Source organism: Rousettus aegyptiacus, unplaced genomic scaffold (assembly GCF_014176215.1).
Source record: "Rousettus aegyptiacus isolate mRouAeg1 unplaced genomic scaffold, mRouAeg1.p scaffold_m13_p_13, whole genome shotgun sequence".
NCBI classification, from domain to species: Eukaryota; Metazoa; Chordata; class Mammalia; order Chiroptera; family Pteropodidae; genus Rousettus; species Rousettus aegyptiacus.
Window position 1 is genome coordinate 6,695,502 of NW_023416288.1, and position 21,050 is coordinate 6,716,551.

Sequence of the window (21,050 nt, forward strand, 5' to 3'; positions counted from 1 at the left end):
GCGGCGGCGGCAGCCTGAGCGAGCAGTAGCCGAGCTGGTGAGCGGGTGGGGTGGGGGTGGGGAAGGAGGGTAGGGATGCCGGGGGCCACTCCTGCGTGGTGCGAGTGGGAGCGCGCGCGCGCGCGCCTGGGTGTGTGGTGTTAGCTGATATCCATGGCAGCTGCAGTGGCAGCGGCGGGTCTGTGTGTGCGTGCGTGCGTGTGTGTGTGTGTGTGTGTGTACTAGTTGTACAGTACTGGTAGGAAGGGAGGCGGCAGAGGAGGAGGGAGCAGCTGCGGGGAGGAGGGGCGCGCCCGCGCCGGGTTGGGGGCCGCTTCGCCGCTGTCTCCGCTCCCTCCCACCGCTGCTTGACCCGGTAGTGAAGGCGGAGAGAGAGAGGCAGGCTGGGCCCGCCTGGCAGCCTGCAAGAGGAGGCGGGAGCGGGAAAGGAGGGGAGCCGAGGCCGGGCGTGGGGAGGCCGGCAGGCAGGGATGCGAGCCGAGTGCGGACCTTTCTTCAGCCTCCTAGAGGCTGAGCGCTGTGCTAGGCTGAGAGGAGGTCCGGGCTCTGCCAGGCGCAGGCTGAGCTAGGGCAGAGCTAGCGAGACCTGGACTTGGGTGCTACGGCTGGAGCGCCGCCGGCCCCCTGGCGCGGTACCCTGCTGAGAGAAAGCTGACTGTGGGGCCCGGTGTGGCATTGCGGGAGAAGCCTGGGCGCCGGGAGAGGCGCAGGAGCTCACTGTTAGAGACTTCATCTCTTCACGTTTTCAGTCAGACTCGTGGCAGAGTTCTCAGAATTCCCCTCAAGAGGAGCGGAAAGTTAGAGAACTGCAGGCCCCGCACCCCGACACCGGGGAGGGTGAAGCAGCCTCGCCTTCCCCGGGGCGGGCCCAGCCCACGCGTCGCGCCGAAACGCAAACTCCGCGTGGGTGGAGTTGTCTGGTGAAAGGCGATTCCCAGGAGCGAGGGGAAGGGGCTTCACGCTTCCTGGTTAGGTGCGGCGGAAAGGAAGAGGCTGCGGGGTGAAGTAAGGTTGCATGCAGCCTCCTCAGAGAAGTGTACAGTTTAACGCGCGAATTGCAGCCGAGACGGCAGGGGCACGCCCACGCCCAGAAAAGCCCTCAGTGACTCGGGCTTATAGCTTGGGAAGAAACCTTAAATTGACCCGGCCCAACAACCTCCTGCTGCAGAGAAGGAAAAGAAGGCTCCGAGGGTGAACATAGCGCAGAATCAGGGCTGGAACTCAGCTCGCCGGCCCATCACCAGGCTCCTTTCCATTCACCAACTTTGCAGCCAGGACGGAGAGGTGAGGACAGGGGTCAAGGATGCAGGAGGGCAGCTGATTTGCACTCAACCGCAAATTTCGTGTAAACTGTAAGGAGTGATTTTAAAAATTCCTACAACTGGTAAATGAATTTCATTTGCTTTACTTTCAAAGGATACATTTAAGACCAAAAAAAAAAAAAAAAAGTCGCACACCCACTCATCTCTTTAAAGCAAAACATGAAAAGCACTGAGCAATTAAGGTTCCTGATGTCTGAGATGAAGATAGTGTGGGAGGCGAGCGGTGCAGTTAAAAATGTTTAGTCGACCCAAACAGAAAGGCCGGGTTTGAATTCAGGTTATGCTATTTACCAAAAGTATGACCTGGAGTAAATTGTTTAACCTTTCCGAGGCTCAGTTTCCTTATTCATTAAATAGAGTTAAAAGCACTATTCTGATAGGCCTATAATGAGGATGAAATCAGGTAATGCATATAAAGTGCTTGCCTGACTTAGGAAGGCACTCAAAACGGTAATTTCCTTTTTCCCTCTCAAGTGTAAGTCATTATTTGGGGAAAAGGGGGATCAAATTTAGTAAGAACTGGAAGAGATCTTAAAGAAAGATGATTTGTTTAATAACCACGTGTTATTAATGAATCCCCAGTGAATTGGCTGCGACTGATAAGGATTAGTTAGTGAGCCAGGGGCAGTGCCAGGATCAGAAACCAGAGCTACAAGCAGTGCCCACCCAGGAGAGGGCAAGACTTTGTAGCATATCCCAGTCTCACCCAAAGAAGTTAGGTTTCAACATTATCAGACACAATCCTAAATGGAAACTGGTAATGAACTGAATATGTATTTTTAAACATCAATTACAAACTAGCACTAGTACACTAATTTTTATCAAATTCTAACTGCGTGCCAGATGTTCTGTAGGCTTTACATATATTAATTTATTTCTCCTGACATCTTAATAAAGTAGGTACTTTTATCATCTTCCTTTAAAGATAAGGAAACCGAGGCATAGAGATTAACTTTTGCAAGGCAAATTTAGTCAATTGGTGAAGCTACTATTCAGACGTAATGGTTTTGATTCCAGACCTGGTCTCAAGTATGCATTGTCTCTCTCCCCATACACTTGCCATGTGTCATGCCAACAATCAGTACATAATACCCCAAAGTTTCGGTCTGCGTTTTATTGTAGCAGGAGTTTGGCATAGAGTATTTTACCCTTGAGAATCCAGGACAGTCATTGAGGTATGTGTCAGCGAATTTACTGCTTCTCAGCTCCTAATTCATCTTCTTTGCCCTTAATTGTGATATTAGAGCTAGAACTTAAAACACTTCTTTGTTGTCGTTTGGCATAATGTTAAGATTTGTCAGTAAAAGGTGCTGGAGGGACACTGCATAAAAAAGGGGCTTGTCTTCTTTGTTCAAGTGCTTTTCTTCTTCTATAGTGTGGTGGTCAGTGGGTGGCTTTCTGGCTAGCGGTGCACAAGAAAACAGTGTTTCACACCCTTCAGTAAGTTTGGCCAGTTCCTCAGTATGCAGTTTCCCAGTAAGGTTGCTGGCATCCCCAGTGGCTAAGCTTCCTACCAAGTTTCACTGGCACCCCAACTGGTGGTTTCCTCACCAACTGAGTCTGTGTTACCTCAACAAATTTGTTGATCATCAAGGAGGCCAGAGCCACATTATCTCCAATGAGGCCTGTTTCTCAGGCATTGTAGGATAGAGAGCAGGAATGGGAGTGAGGAGATCTTCTAAGTTATTTCTTCCTTAGATACTCTCCCACAGCCCTAAACATAGTGTTTGCTCCCTAAATTTACTATTCCTGTATTCAGGGATCTCTTCTCTCTTCGTAGTATTCCCCTTTTACTAGCTAATAATTCTTTATATTGAAATTTTCTTGTTCCAGTTATGGTTTAATTTCTCTCTCCTGACTGGATATTTTAAAAGGATCATGTAGAACTCTATCCTGGGAGTCAGAAGTTAACATCCTGCCTTTAGCTGTGCAACCTTGACAAAGTTACTTAAACACCCAGAGTTTTTACTCACATTTGTAAAAAGAGGGTAATACTGTAAATGACGAGGTTGTATAAGCATCATGTAAAATTTGAATGCGCTTTAAATACACTTAAATGTGAATACACTTTAAAACTGTAAAGTGCAATCAAAATGAAAGTATTAATTATCAGTTTAGGAACAGAGAGTAACAAAGGAAAAGATGGAGATATTTTCTATATTTTCTATAAGGAAAAAAATTATCTGGGGACTTAGATTATTTCCTGAGGGGGAAAAAAGTATATTTCGTATAAGATTTATTGTCATCAAATAAATAATTCGTTGGTTGACTTTGCCTAACTTTTCAGAGATAAAACCAAATAATTGTAAGTATAAGTAGTTCAAGTTTCTAGTTCTTTTACAACCATTTTGAAATGCTATATTCAGACTAATTTGGTTACTTTCTATTCTGGTATTCTTCACATTTTCTTTGTTTTTACTTTGTCTCCTTTACCCTTTCTGAGTTTGATGCCTGTGTCAAGAAAGAATTATTTCATTGTTGAGCACTCTATGTGCATAACATGGCACTAGATATTGCATGCTATTTCAAAAGAAAATAGTTTAGAAATCTTAAAAGCTAAAGAAAGAAAAGCATGAGTGCATTCAAGATTTAGAAGAATTCTGAGGTGGATGCTTGTGGTAGACTCCATCTCATTCCCTTGATTTCTTTGATTGAGTCTGGGTGCCCTTCCTCCAGCTTCTATTTTTTTTTTTTTTTTTTTTTTTTTTATTTCTCACAACCAGGCCTGGAGACCCTCTCTGGAAGAAAGTGTCTTTGGAAGACTGCCCAAGGGCTCCTGGAATCGCTTTGCTTCTAGGCACAGGGAGCCAGAGAGAACCATCTAAGAGCTTACTTTCCTACCAGGACACCCTTCCCCAAGGACTGCCCTACAGAGTATAAAAGCCCAACTCTATTGCCTCTAGTAGTAAGAAAATCTGAGATGTAATTTATACCCCAAGACTCCCCTTCAGGATCATACTGATGCTAGAATTTTGCCTGAAATAACTTCCTTACCTCTCCTGTTTACTCAGATAATTTGTGTGTTTTCCTGAAAATGTTTCCTTACTAAATCACTTGTATATATTCCTTATCTCAGGGTGATTTTAGGGACCCAGACCTAGGATATAACTATTCCTTTTTACAGATGACTAAACTGGGGCTCAGGTATTTTAAATTGTGCAAAGCCACACGACCAAATAGGGGCAGAGTTGTGATTTGATCCATGTCTGTGTGACTCTAATACTCCTCATCCTAATGCCATATTACATTAAAAGTACCTAATACTGAGTATTTTCCAATTAACCATTGAACATAAGTGGACACAAAACTCGGCAATTGATCGATCAATAGACATAAAAATTGTATCCCTATAATATGCTATCTCTAGGTGTTTGAGGAGCAAGAATAAGGAACCATGGGCAGTGAGACTAAAGCACGGTATACTCCATCTAGAAAAATCTTTATAAAAGGTGAGACCTACTTGACACGTTTGAAGACCTGTCCCACATTTTAGCAGAGAGTGTAAATGTTCAGTATAACTTTTAATCAAGGGCTTTCTTCATGCTAATGTTGAATTGGGTATTTATGTGTTTCCTATTCTGTAACAAATTACCAGAAACATGGTGGTTTGAAACAACACAGATCTATTATCTACAGTTGTGGAGGCCAAAGTCCTAAATGAGTCTTGATGGGCTAAAATTGAGATGTAGGAGAGGCTATATTCCTTCTGGATCTCTAGGAGAGAATCCTATTCCATGCATTTTCCTGCACTTAGAGGCCGCCTGAACTCTAGTTTGTGGCCCCTTCCTCCATTTTCAAAGCCAGCAACAGCAGGTTAAGTCCTGCTTATATTCCCTCTCTTCAACACTGACTCCTGTCTCCCTCCTCCACTTTTCAGGACTCCTGTGATTACATCAGGCCCACCCAGCTAGTCCAAGATAATCTCCTTATTTTAAAGTCAGCAGATTAGCAATCATCTTTTGTTCTGTAACCTGAATTTCCCTTTGCCATATAAGGTAACATATACACAGGTTTCAGAGATTAAGATCTAGATATCTTTTTTTTTTTTTTTTGAGGGGGAGGTCATTATTCTGTCTAATACAGTATTATAGAACATTGCATATTTGTGTCCTCACTATTTATATCTTAGTTCAGATGTAAACATCACCACCCCATATTATCCCTGTCTTTTACCTCAAAAACCTCTATTGTGTTGCCTGAGAGAACTTTCTGAAACCTCTCCTTATTTTTTTCCTGCTTAAAATCTACCAGTGCTGCCCATTAAATACACGGCAGAGTCCCAACTTTTTATCTTACTTTAATTCTCCTCTGTCTCCTTCCTAACTCTCCAACAATATTTCTCCATATACCTGCTGGAATTGGAATCCAGAGCAACCTGAGTAATATGGATCTCCAAGATAAACATAAATTTAAAAAGTCCCCTTTACAGCATCTATTCTAGGTCCCTTGCAATGTCATTAAAGAAATTTCAAAAATGAATTTTAATGATGTTCAGATCAAGGCAGTGAGGTGCAGCACCTGTGCCAATCACTAACTGTGTTTGGGACCTGGGGCAGCTGACCCAGGTGTCCAACCCAAGGTCAGGCCTAGATCTCCCCCTTCCCTTACATTTCTTTTCTTTAGCCATTCTGAATTGCTTGGTTTCCTTGGCTCGCTAGACCTTCCACAGTTCTCCTTGCCTGAAATACAACCCTCTCTGTTTGTGTGGTTTATGCCTAAGACATACCTCTGGGGTCACCTCTCATAAACCTTTCCTAATTCTTTTTCCTCCTTCCTGCACAATACAAAACTTTACTTTATGTTCATGTACCCTTTTAAGAAACATGGCTTCTTATCCACCTCCTCATTTTCAAGTCCATCTTCCACAGAAGAATAGGTGGACATTTCTTTTTAAATCACTCATCTTTGCATTCTTACCACCTTACACATTCTCTGGCATAATGTAAATGCTCAGCAGACTTTTGTCTAATAGATATTTTCAAAATGATAGTGTGTAAAATATTATTATATGACCACCACCTGAATATAAATTTTTATCTTTAGCATTAAATGATAATCTCTTTACACCCATACTGATGTCTTAAGAGAATGGAATGCAGAAGAGCATATATTGATGAAGAAAAGACAAACTATACTTTGCCATAAAACTAAGGTTAAGAAAGCAGTCAGATTCTTCAAGAGCTTATGATAGTGTCTGGACAAAGTCTGAGAGGTGTTAGTAGTGGTGATGGTGGTGGTAGAGAATAAACTTGACTCACTCCATCGTTTGTCAGCTATTAAACCTCTCACTTCTGCAGCAATATTTATGCAAGCATGCTAATCCATATTTATAAGGCAGATTTATTTAGCTTAATGCAGAGCTTCTAAGGCTTTTCCATCAAAATATCTCTAAAAACAATATAGTCACCCAATACAGCCAGGAGTAATCTTATTTGAAATCACTAGTTTTCATATAAAAGTTTATTTGGATTTCAGATTCTACTTTGTAGAGGGTTCATATTTATATAGATATAAAATATGACTTTTTCCCATACTTTGCCTAAGTGATATTCCAGGAGGATTTGCCATTTTTATCCAGTGGCTTCTTGCCCCAGTGTGGTGACTCCATGGGTGTGCACAACTTTAGTCCAGTGGCCAGAAACACAAGCCCATATCCTTGAGTAAGTTAGCAAAGATATATGTGGGGACACTTTGAAACTTGACTCCGGCCTTGCCCAACAGGGTATGAAACATGAGAAGAGAAAAAAACTGAACTCCGGTTTACAACATCTTTTACTAGGCAGAGAGGAGTGAAAAGATCTCTGTATTCAAAAGGAGTATCTAATGTTGAGAAACCAGGCCTCTTGAATTGAGCAAGGGGAAGGTTTAGGGGCTTAGACTCCTCCAAACACATGCATGGAATTGCATATTTCATTTGGCATTTTATCCAATTACTAATTCTCGTTACGTCAAAATCTCAAATATTTTAGTTATTGTAATCTTGGGGTTTCTATCAATTATATTAGTGTGGAAGAGCCAGAATTGTTTCATTTTAGTCTATAATTAATATTCATTGACTGTGTTTCTGCATTTCATAGAACTATAGTATTTTTGAGTATTTCTTACTGAGAGGGCATATATTGTTCAATGTCTCTTGAACTCAGGAACTTACTTTCAAGCAGCAGTGTCAATTAGTCACCCAGCCCTGTGCAAAAGATCTAGGGACAGGCAAAATTTGACTACTTAAACCTATGTGAGTATTAGATTATTTTAGTGCCAGAAAGTTCTGAACAATATGACTTTTGTCCTTGTAAAACACCTCTTTGTGTGAAATTCATGGATCATGAAGGATATACAAAGTGGAGAAAGAGAACTGCAAAATCATTTAAATCATTGCTCCATCTTAACTATGGAATTCACAACATGTGAAGGAATTTGACCAGCTCAAGAAAAGAAAGCATGAAAATATATTTTTGTTCTTTGACTTTAAAATCATTATAATATTTTATATAAATGATAATGGATCTAGAGTAAGAACTCTTTATGCTTTTGTTACCTTATCAACATATACACAAAATACAACAGGATAATATTGTATTTGGCTCTGGAAATATATTCCTTATGCAGTATTATACAGTAATACTTCCTGAATGTCAATATCAGAATTTATCTTTCATTTGTATTGTTTTGTCTTTTATTTATTCAGTGCCTGTCAGTCTTTTATCATGAGTTCACATTCTACTAAACTCAAAAATACTTTCATACCTTTATATACTCATAGTCCTTCCTTACTAGAGTTTTTAAAAACACTTAGAAAATTCAGTACTTTGATTTTGTGCCATCAAGTAGCTATATCTATCCCCCCACTTTTTTTTTTTAAGTAATTCAATTGCTGTCACTTTCTACTTTGTGACTAAATCTTTTAGAACTATTTTACCATTTTTCATGCATTCATCCTATCTATAAAACGCTGTCTCTTACTTTTCTAACTACTTCTATTTTTTCATATTATTTTTCCTTCTGGTTTTTAAATGTACATCTTTATTTCTCTTTTTTTTCCTTTATAGCTCTCTTTAGTATATGTCTTCAGTTTCCCATTTTCCACTATAAATTTTAAAATAAATTGGAAATATTCTACATGTATTTTTAATATAATGTCTACGGCCCATATTCTAATCCTGCCTGTTATTTTTTTTATAATTTTGTTATTGATTAAAAATGACAATTTTCATGCCAAGAAAGTAAAATAAGCAGCAAAGGGACAATATTATCATGGCTTAATTTTGGTCAGTGGTGAAAAATCTTGTAGGTATAAAGAAAGCTATGGAAAGAAAGTGAACATATTCTATTTTGAAATAGGAACAGTCAGATCCATTTTCCAGTCTCTGGAAAAGCATATTTTAAGAAATTCAAAAAAAGGTTCATCATGTTTCCTCATTCAGATTATTGAGAAGCAAAACATGCTGATGAACATTTGGTGGCGACGAGAATGTAATTCTAATCATACTAACTTTAATAATTTTGCAAACCCCTTCAACTACTATTCTTTGTGCTGTTGTTTGCTTTTAACCATTTTGTGTCATAGATGTCTTTTAGAATATGATGAATACTAGTGATCGTGCCCTTCTCCCCATACTACAAATGCACACATACTTATATCATCTAAATATTACATATCATTTCCTGTAGTTTACAGATTCCTTGAAGCCAACCATTTGCTCTGATAGGAGATTCTTTGAAAGTCCAGCTTAAATAAACCTCTTGAGTAATTTTTTTTTTAATTTATATGTAATCAGCTGAAAGTAATCTTATCTGCCTCGTATTATAACATTCTAGACATACCTTAGCCTCACTTCTAGGTTGAGTCATGAGAGCATAATTTATTTGTATTCCAAACAAAGGCTGAATGAAGGGAAATACAGTGGTAGGAAAAAAGGAGACATATAACTTCAATGACTATGAAATAGTTAAATGTATCTTCTAAATTAAGCATAGAATCAACTGATGATAGTTAAGTGAACGCAAAATTTAAAAATTTATTTTAAAAGACAAAGAACAGCAAGAAATTTGCCATCTGGGAAGGTATTAAAGTTGTGAGACAGTTGTATACCATTTTATCTATCAAGGAAAATAATTTTAAAACTGAAAAAGGGAGGATGAATTTCTTTAAGAGAAAATTGTAGTTTAAGATGGGTTTTGGAACAATTGGAAATCATATTATTGTTTTAAAGGATTTTAGTCATCCAGCTTCTCTCAGTTAGGTTCTAAGGCAATAAAAGAATCAGGAGCTTTGTTAAGCTATTGTCTATAATCTCTGAAGAAAACCTAACATTAAGGAAGTCAATATAAAATAAGTAAAAAGCAAAACTATCACAATTTTGAAAAGAGAAGAAAGATGAACGCTACAAATTATAGGCCAAAAAAAAAAAAAATAACATCAAGAGAAAGAAAGAATAACATGAACGTAGTCTAGCTCCATAAAAAACAAATCAAATCAAACAGTGCACACTTTTACTTATAAAGCATGACGTACACTGTGGATCTATGTTACCTTAATCATTAATTATTAGTTCCACACTGCTTTAAGTATGTCAGCAATGAACACTTAGAGACTAGGCCTCTATCATTCTGTTTAGTATCCTCAAGTGATGCTTCAGTTTCCAAATGTTCTAACACATTCTCCACATCTGGCTTGAACAATACTGCATATAATAGATTTATTCCCTCTCATGAGCCTTCTTAATATTTAATATATGCTCTTCTGATTAACTGCTCCCATTGTTCCCTTATATTATTTTTGTAGAATCACTCCTGATCATTTTCCAGTACATCTTCTAAGCTTTTTCTTGAATAATTCACTAACCCTAAACTAATGTTGTCAGATATATGAAGACTACCACTACAACTTTAATATTATAAATTTTTATTACAAATGTAGTCAATGCCTGTTTAATGTACATGTAGTGTAAATAAAAATATACTATAAATAAATGTGATACAATTTAATTTTTTACATAAATATGTGATACATTTTACCTATGTTATTTAAGGAAAATTATGAATAATTTACCTACAGTTAGTATTGGCAATGATATTAGTTACTATTATATATGGTAGAGATTCAAATAAATTCTATCTAGTTTTGAGTCTTAAATAATTTGCATTCATTAGAGTCTTTTATAGTGTAGACTACCATTTTACTAAAATTTAAATATTTCAAGGGCACATTTCTAATATAATGGTATTGTACTTTCTACTTTAGGTTGTATGTAAAATTTTATTTATATTCCAAGAATAACTTGACAGAACTAGAAATAAGGAAATATTTTTTTAATTTAATAACAATAGTTATTTCATTTTTTTTCTAAATCAAATTTGAAGAGATAAAGGGTCCAATATAATCTGTTTGATTATATTACTACAGTATTTATGAACACATTCAAACATTTTATAGACCACAAAAGAACAAACATACTACATTTTCTTGATATATATGTATATATATGTATATATATCATTGTGTTTGTCTCCATAGTATTTTTTTCATTTTTTCTATCTTTATTGAAATAAAATAGGCAGTTAGTTGCTTGTATTTACATTGTACAATTCAATGAGTTTTTTTTCAATCATAGTTGGTATACAATAATATACTAGTTTCAGTTGTATAGCATAGTGATCAGAGATCCATGTAACTCACAAAGTGAGCATCCCACTAAATCTAGTATCCGTCTTCCCCCTTACATATTTATTACAACATTATTAACCATCTTTCCCATGCTACACTCTACATCTCCATGTCTATTTTACAACTATCCATTTGTACCTCTTAATTCCTTTTCCCTTTTTTCGTCCCCTCAATTTCCTTCCCATCTAGTATTCCTGTAAATATTCTCTGTATCTATGAGTTTATTTATGCTTTTGTTATTGTTGCTGTTTATTTTGTACTTTAGATTCCACATGTACATAAAATCATGCCATATTTATCTTTCTCTATCTGACCCATTTCATTCAGCTCAATACCCTGTAGGTCCATCAAGGCAATATCTTTTTCCATCCCCTTCCTTTTAGTCTGTGTGTGTCTTTTAAGGCATCATATGTGGCAGTCTTGTTTTCTTATCCATTCAGCCGCTCTATCTTTTGGTTGAAGCACTTAATTCTTTCCCATTCGAGGTACTCGTTGGTAGAAATGTAGTTATTACCACTCTTTATTCATGTTTTTGATAAAAGTTTTTTCTTCTTAAAGTCCCTCAAACATTTTCTGTTACACCACCTTGGTGATAATAAACTCTTAGCTTATTTTTGTCTGGGAAGCTCTTTATCTGTTCTTCTACTCTAAACGATAGCTTTGCTGGATAAAGTTTTCTTGTTGTAGATTCTAGTTTTCCATCACGTCGAATATTTTGCACCAAGCCCTTCTGTCCCGCATAGTTTCTTTTGAAATATCAGCTGCCAGTCTCATGGGTGCTCCCTTGTAAGTAACTAACTGTTTTTCTCTTGCTGCATTTAAGATTCTCTCCTTGTATTTAACTTTTGGTATTTTAATTATGATGTGTCTTGTTGTGGGCCTCTTTGGTTCCTGGTTTTGAGGACTCTCTAAGCTTCCTGGGGTTGTATGTCTATTTCCTTCACCAGGTTAGGGAAGTTTTCCATCAATATTTCTTCAATTAGCTCTTCAAGATCTTGTTTTCCTTCAGGTACCACTATGACGTAGATATTTTTATATCTAATAGTGTCCTATAGGCTCCTTAAATTCTTTTTATAGAATTAGCTTCCCCATCCTCTATATAGGTCATTTGATCCTCTTCTTTATTCACTCTTGTTTATTTAATTTAGTATACTTCTCAGATAATGTGTTCTTCATTTCTAACTGGTTCACTTTGATAATTCCATTTTCATTTTTATATTTTTTATCTCTTTATTAAAGTTCTCACTGAATTCATCTACACTTCCCATAAGTTCATTGAGCATCTTTATAACCAGTGTTTTGAACTCTGCATCTGTCAGATGGCTTGACTCTATTATTATTGGATCTCTGTTCTGTTCTCTCATATGGTTTCTGCTTCTTTGTCTTCCCATTTTGGCTGTTTTTCTGTGTCTGTTTCTATGTACTAAGCAAAGCTCCTAAGTCTCCTGGTCTTATTACCACAGCTTTGTGTGGTAGATGTCTCAGTGGCATAGTCCTGAGAGGAGTTCAGCTGCATGCCAAATTTAGCCCAAGCCTCCTGTTAAGATTCAGCAAGCAATCCTTCTGAGGCCTCCTGTTAAGATTCAGCAAGCAATCCACAGATGCTGTGCTTATAGTTGCCTCGAGAGGGAACACCAGAAACTGAGGCCAGCTGCCTCCAGTGAGAGTCTAGATGCTGCTCAGCAAGGAACACCTGACTAAGCGAGGACACACTGGATATGATTTGGTTGAGACCAAGAGTACGGGGAAGTAGAGTTTCAGGGAATCTTCTGGACAGAGTGACCTCTGTAATTGAGTTTGATAATATCCTATGGCAGCACTGATTCCAAGCACTGGAAGCAGGGAGGGCTCAACAGAGGAACAATGGATACCGCCAGTGCTTCTGTCTGGGAGAAAGCCTCATTTCCAGCCCTCACTCCAATAACTCAGCGTCTCCCTGTAAGTCCCTGGTACTCCCCGTGCAGCTGACCCAGCACTGGTGCCCAGAGAGAGCAAGTTTGTCACCACAAAAGTCTGCTTGTAGACATAGCCCCTTTAAGAGGCGTCTGCAGCTGCCATAGGCTCCGTACCACTCACCTGCTCTGGACCAGGCAGCCTCGCATCCTTCCTCCATCCTACCTTCTGCCAAGGCAGAGTGATTTCTAAGTTCCCTCCTTAGTTGTATAGCTTGTTCATCTAGATCCCAGGTGATTTTCCTTGCTGTTTGCTCTTGTTTCTGTCACAACTTTGATTTGGTCACTAGAGGGATGAATAGAGCCTCTATAATCTACGCCATTTCCTCCCCTCTCTCTATATTTTCCCAAAATATTTTAAAGAATGACAATTTATGTATAAACATTCCTGGAAGCTCCCACTTTAGCAGGAAACTAAATAAAAGATGTTTAAATTTTCTAATGGAGATTTGCTTTCTAGCTTTTTTCTCTGGAGACAAATAGGTCTTGCTTCCAGGGTAGGGAGATTTGCATATGAGATATGATTTAAAGGGCTAGAAACGTCTTTGCTACTCTCCAAAATGCTTCCCTAAGTTTTGTCATTTTGCCTAATAATTTTGCCTTGGAGGGTTATCCTTTTGAGATAATAAAATGCAAATATTTCTGAAAGGGTGTCTTCTCTTAGTTATATGGCTATTAGTCAACAAATACATTCATCAGAATAAAGGAAAGATTGCCAGCTAACAAATCTCTAGAGTCTGTACAATACCAAATATTACTTAGTAATTTTCAAGATTTTTTTCAGTCTAGTTTATAGGAATAAAAGGATTAAACATCAAGGGGATGTGGGTATGTTACATAAAATTCTAAAACTGCTATTTATTCTGTATTTATATTCTATTGATTTAAAAACAAAGGAAATGGAAGATTAACAGGTGGATATATTAGGGTGATAACTACTTTAGGTGGGTTGTATGGAAAGGCCTTCCCTAGTAGGGGTTTTTTCAGCCAAGCTTTAAATATCCCATGTGTGAAAATCTCAGGGAAGGACTTTTCAGGCAGAGGAAGTTTCTATCAGGGAACAATGACAGCAGCAAACTTTAATAGATAACAAAGACATAGCATTAAGGTAACAACATGGAATTAGAAATACATATTGAAGCTTTTTTCCACCTCAGAAAGTTTCCAACATATTGGCATTTGCTCAGTGTCTAAGGAGATAATTGTGTAAATGATTGACATTTGTTCTAGACTTTATCTATAGTCAGGGAAAGGCTTTTTCCTTGCAGATTCTCCTTGAAGTCATTGGTGGTAGAACTGCATGATACAAATTTATTGAATGAACTAAGCTAATGAGTAAATGTACAGCCTTTACATTTAATCTCAGATACTGTTTTTTAAAGTTTGTATCAGTAGAGAAGCCTAGATTGGGATTTAATCTAATGGATTAGAATTTACTACTAATTTATGTTTTTTGGGTTTTTTTTATTTTACTGCTCATATTATCCAGATTTGGTCTTCATGGGCTCCTTCAAGATAGATTGTTTATCCTTTTGATATGTCCCTCTGATTACTTGAATACTCCTTGCTTCCTGATATAACAAAATGTTCCAAAGTTATCTTGTTCTTTCTCTTCCCCAGCTCTAGAATCTCCCTCCCCACCCCCAACCCCAAGGAACCCTAGGGAATGATATTTAGAAACCAAGATAGATAATTTGGCTTGTTTGTTGCTATCGGCAGGCCATTACTACTGAGCCCTTTCAGTGGACAGAGATAGGAAATATATATAAATATATTTCAAATGTATTTAAATGTAATATATTAAATACATAAGAGATAAATTATTGGCTTATTATGAATAACATTAACATTTTTGAAGGGAAGATATTTGTTTTCTACATGAAGTGGGCCTAAAAAGTAATAATTTTAATCCAAGCAAAGCACACCCAAATAGATTTCATTATTAGTTAAACATAATATATCTTAGAATCTTAGATGTTGGAGGGAGACATTTTCTAAAATTGTCCTCCAGATGTTATAGAGTAGACACTTTCAGTGTTGTTTTGGGTCTGTTGGAATAGAAAAATAAGATCTGGGGACAAATGCTTGTCCTAATTATTCCCAACACTTTTTTAAACCACATGGCAAAAGCATATTAAACATTCATTATACCCAGAATTTGAATGCATATTTATGAGAGGAGTATAAACAACAAGGAAGTAATGACACTATCTACTTAAGAACAATACTAATATGTTTTCTTTGGATAAATAAAGTAGCTACAGATGTAATACCATCCATTTCATGTAGCAATAGCTTGACTATTTGGCTACCAACATGAAGGACTTTTGATGAAGAGTTATGAACATCTAAATATCATGATTTGCATTATAGAAGCTTTCTAAGTATGTATTTGCCAATTTATTTCCTTTAGAATATCATACATTTATCTTTATATTATATATCAAAAATATGCATTTATCTATATATGTGCAGTTTTTCTTAATTCTTATTTGGTTATTCAGTCAATTTCATTTCTATATATTCTTTATAAAAGCTTTAGTTATAAGCAAGTAAGGGTAAAATCTTTATATACAATATTCTACATGTGTTTCTTTATCATTGAGAAAAACATATTTTATCTAAACCCATGTGTCATGTAATATATTTAACACTTTATTATACTTGCATGTGATTGTTTATAAAACATAAATCAAATCAACAGGACTAGAATTAGATTTGAAAAAAAAATGTATTCAATAAAATATGTAAGATGAGACAAAATTATTTTAATTAAGTTCACAGAGAGTTTAAAATTATATGTAAATCTATAATATATTACTTTAGATAGGAATTAATATTATATTTGCATTCAAAATAAGTACTGTGCTTACTTTTGAGTACCATTTAGACAGAACATTAGAACAAGTATCCCATCTTTACTCTCCCTCCTCTGCCACCTAAATGTCATTGAAAAATCTATCCATCTTGATTATCAATATTAAAGACTAGTTTTAAGAAAAGCAGGGAACCTAAGAGCTACATTTTAGTGGGAGATAGAATACAATTAAATATTTTTATAACTGCAGAAAAAAATATGTTTCTTAACAATTTTAATACCTTAAAAACTATCAAATACCAAATTTTATATGTTAATTCTAATAAAGATACACAAAACAAGACTTTCTTAAATAAATGTTACACATTTAGCTTAAAGATTTCATTCAGGATTACTATTCTACTATCATTATGTGGGCATTAAGGAAATATTATTTGAAACAGATATTAGTAATTACCAAGAAAATTTTTAGAATTTTGATTTAAGGTCCTATGATTTAGAATTTAAATGTTGTCCAAAAGAGATTAATATTAGTCATAACGTGGACCATAAAGCCACCCTTTAAATGAGATATATATATATATATATATATATATATATATATATATATATATATAAAATATTCTAGTATACAAAAGCTATTAATGATCTGTAATCACCTCATTCTCACAGGTATAATGCAGGGAATAAAGAATATAAAACATGTTATTTCATTATTAACAGTGACTATTTATGAAAAATAAATCCTTCAAGAATAGCAAACATGAATAGTTATTGATACTGGTTGTGATTATATAGAATTTTGAATTCAATACATCATTAGACACTCCTGATTTCCTACCCATGAGCTATTCTCCATTTTCTTTCTATTGCTAGAACCCTGTTTTGTTCAGATTGATAATGTTCCCAAATAAAATACTTACCTTCTCAGACTCTGTTATAATCACGGTGACCATGTAACAAAAGTGTAGGTAGGCAATGTCATGAAAGTGTGGATCTGCTAGAGACTTATGGAAATATTTTTGATTTTCTAAAACAGACTCTTTCTTGCTTTCTCTTTTTCTAGCCTATTGCATAACTGAAGAGGGAGATGCCATTTTGCCTCCATGACTTGACAAGTATGAAGATAAAAGCTTCTATGTGAGGATGACAGAACAAAATGATAGAAGGGGGCTAGACTCCCTGTCTTCAGACTTCTTTTTATGTGAGGAAAATAAAATGCTATTACAAAGTTAAACTGCAGAGTTAGTCTTCTATTTCATGTAGCTAAATACATCACATACATACAATTTCCATAAAATTGGTAAAAGTACTCGTTTTAAAGACTAAATCTGAGGGATTCACATCCCTAACACAATCAAATCTCTGAAAAATTGTAGTGCTTTAATTCATTATGATTTTAGAATTGATCTTTCATGTGCGTGTGTGAATTCTGAACTATTTACTTTAATTACATAACCACTTTCTTGAAAGTTTTTATCATAAATGGATGTTGAACCTTGGCAAATGCTTTTACTGCATCTATAGAGATGATCAGATGATTTTCATCCTTCATGTTGTTAATATGATGTGTCACATTGATTGATTTGCAGATGTTGAACTATATATTCCTATAATAAATCCCACTTGATCATGGGGTATGATCTTTTTAATGTAGTTTTGAATTCAGTTTGCTAATACTTTGTTGAAGATTTTTGCATCTGTTTTCACCAGGGATGTTGGCCTATAATTTTCTTTTCTCATAGTGCCCTTGTCTGATTTTGGTATCAAGTTAATGCTCATAAAACTCATAAAATGAGTTTGGAAGTGTTCTCTTCTGTTTATTGGAAAAATTGGAGAAGGATGGGTGTTAATTATTTAAATGTTTGGTAGAATTTACCAGTGAAGCCATCTGGTTCTGGACTTTCTTTCTTTGGAGGTTTTTTGGTTACTGATCAATCTCCTTAAAATTCAGTCTGTTCAGATTTTCTGATTCTTTATGATTCAGTCTTAGGTTGTATGTTTTTAGGAATTTATTCATTTTTCTCTAGGTTGTCCAATTAGTTGGCATATAATTATTTATAATAGTTTCTTATGATCCTTAGTATTTCTGTGGTATCAGCTGTAACATCTCTTTCACTTCTGAATTTTTTTACTTTAGTCATCTATTTTTTTTTCTTGGTGAGTCTAACTAAATATTTGTATATTTTCTTTATCTTTTAAAAAATAGCTCATAGTTTCTTGAGTTCTATTGTCTTTCTAGTCTCTATTTCATTTATTTTCATTCTGATCATTGTTATTTCCTTCCTTCTGCTAACTTTGGGTTTAATTTGTTTTTCTTCTAGTTTCTTGGGTGTAAAGTTATACTGTTTATTTGAGATTTTTCTTGTCCCTTAATATAGGTGTTTATTGCTGTGAACTTTCTTCCATTTACTTTAGATAAAGTAAATAGTAAAATATTCTATTAAAGAGACATTTCTTTATAGAGCCAGGCTATGTCTTTTTCTCTGACTAGGACTTCTGTTTCTGGCTGTTGCTTAGTCACTCTGAGTACTGGGAACAATTATAAAGGATTCTGCATCTAATTTCGATGGTGGGGATGGGTGGGGGGGGGGAGGTTCCACACAAAAAGCAATTCTTGGATACCAATTTGTTCTACAGTTTAGCTCAATTTTGATAATATCTACCCAGAAACAGCATCAGATTCCACAGGTTAAGGGCTCAATACCGTTAGACTGCCCACCCTACCCTTACATGGTAATCACAAGTTCAAGTTGTTACTTCTGCTTCTGACCAATGGGCTATAGATAGAAGGTGACAACAGTCCACTCCTCAGGTTTGATTAATTGGCTAGAGTGGCTCACAGAACTCGGGAAACTAGTTTACCTACCACATTACCAGTTTATTATAAAAAGAGGAAAATTCAGAAATAGCAAGATGAAAGAGATGTGCAGGGCAAGATATGGAGAAGAGCTTCCATGTTCCCTTTGAGCATGCCAGTCTCCTCAAGGCCCCCTGCATTCACCAATTCAAAAAGAATTTGAACCTTGCCTTTTTGAGTTTTACAGAGGCTTTATTATGTAGGCACAACTGATTAAATCATTAACCACTGGTGATTGATTCAACTTCCAGCTTGACTCCCCTATCCAGATGTTGGGAGGTGGAGAGTAAAAGTACCTTCTAATCACATGGTTAATTCCCATGGCAACCATTTCCCATTCTTAGATGCTTTCTGAAAGTCACCTCATTACCATAAACCTAGTGGTGGAAAGGAGCTTGTTATGAATAATAATACACCTATTTTGCCTTTATAGCTCTGAAGTAATTTCTTATGCCTCAGGAAGTTCCGAGGGTTTTGGAAGATGTGACCCAAGAACTAAGAACAAAGAACAAATACATATTTTTTCTTATAAGTCGCAATATCACAAAGTAATATCCAGAGATATTTAAGTTAGGGGGAAAATTTAACCATTTCACTGATTGGTAACTTAAACCCTAAAATTACATTTCCTTGATCAAAATCACTATTGAAGGACTTCTGTTTACTCTGAGAATAAAAAATGGTCACTCTAAACACTACATAAACAATTCTTGAAATAACCTCTCTGAACCTTTGGTGAGAGAAGAGGAAAAGTTACTAAGTCAAAACAGTACTTGAAAAGAAAAACAACTTTCTCAGAGTCTGGGAAAGGTTTCCCATGACTCCATGGATACTGGCTAGACTGAGAAACAATTGGAGGCCCTCACATACTTTGTCCCTCAAATGTGAGTAGTACCTAAATGGAGGAAGACTGAGTGAAGTTACAGTTCACACCTATCACCCACCCCTAGTATAGAGACAGGGATTTTGCCAACCACAAATTTGAACAGTCACTCATTTACTGAAAGATAATTTGTTTTTAGTGGTAGCTAGAGACATTGCCTCCTTAGACTTTACTACCCTCTTGGTAGCTATAGCTCTCAAACCCTCAAAAAATTCAGTTCCCAGTAAAGGGATACGAATAAAGAGGGAGTAGGGGTAGAGATGCATTGGGGAGGTTTGTAGGCAAAGAAAACAAAAAGGTTTAGCAATAATTGAATGAGTGAAATTGACTAAGAGAGTAAATCATAAGTGTTCTTACCACAAATAAAATAATTTATAAAATGGTAACTAAATGGAATGACGAAAATGCTAATTAGCTTGATTCTGGTAATTGTTTTACGAAGTAAATCAAAACATCAGTGTAGTTGAGCACCTTAAATATATATTTTTAGTTGTCAATTGTACCTCAATAAAGCTGAAGGGGTGGAAAAGAGAGGTTAGGGGATAAAGTGATACATGGAAAGTTGTCACGTGGTTAATTGTAGGCAAGGACAGTGTTTATGAGCAATGCTTAGGAGGTATAGGATTTTAATATATTACTTCAGGAGAAAAAAATTTAAAAACAGTCGGATTAATCCAGAAATAAATCCTCATCCTAAAAATCAGATAACCATGCAAAGTAAGATCCAGTCACTACAGTTGAGCTTGCTAAAAGCTAGAAATTATTCTAAAACCCATGTATATCAATTTGCTTTCCACTTTAAGAATACAAGGAGGCTTCTATCAGTACTGAAGTAGGCAGTGAGAGACATATATAGGAATTCATGTTCTCTTTTAATAGTCTAAATGAGACCAATTAAATAGGAATGAGCAATCCTCAGTCAAGGATGAGCACAAAGAACAGTATACAGGCAAATAAACAACACCTATCCTGAGTAAAGAAAACAGATGCAAACAAACTGACTTAAAAATTCTTCAACATAGAAGGGGAGAATTATTCTAAAACACTTCTTGAAATGATTTTACTATAAGAAGTAGAATAAATTATTTTAAAAATATCTAAAACCAAAGCAATCTAATTCAAAACATTTAGTAACACAAATATCTTGATGAACTTTGCCCAATGTTAATGGTAAAGAAATTGTCTTATTAAAATTCAGGCCTCAAAATATGTAGAGGCCACAAAAAAGATAGAAGAAATCTAAAGCAGAGTCCAGGCTTGCTTTAAAATTAAACCTTTGCAACATCAAATATTAAAAATATTCATTAAGTCTTTTTGTTGTTGTTTCATTTTTTTCCTTTTCTGCAAAGCGATAGGCCTAGGAGCAGGCAACAACTGTTCTATTCTCTGCTATGTAAATGTTTGTAAGTTATAGCATTGACACAGAACCTCTGAAAATTGACACAAACACATAACTCAGGTCAGTCAAAAATTAAATATTGAGAAGTGTTAAATTGGAATGTTTTAAATGAATGTTCTTATGGTGAAGCCAGTTAATTTCTGTATACATGG

The 21,050-nt window shown here is 36.1% G+C and overlaps 1 long non-coding RNA gene across 1 annotated transcript; it reads left to right on the forward strand.

The window, feature by feature from the left end:
* Positions 1 to 231: 231 nt before the first annotated feature.
* Positions 232 to 16,998, forward strand: LOC118610802. Its single transcript, XR_004954084.1, has 2 exons — positions 232 to 1,284; positions 16,823 to 16,998. It is a non-coding gene; the product is annotated as an uncharacterized LOC118610802 (long non-coding RNA).
* The last annotated feature ends 4,052 nt before the right edge of the window (positions 16,999 to 21,050 follow it).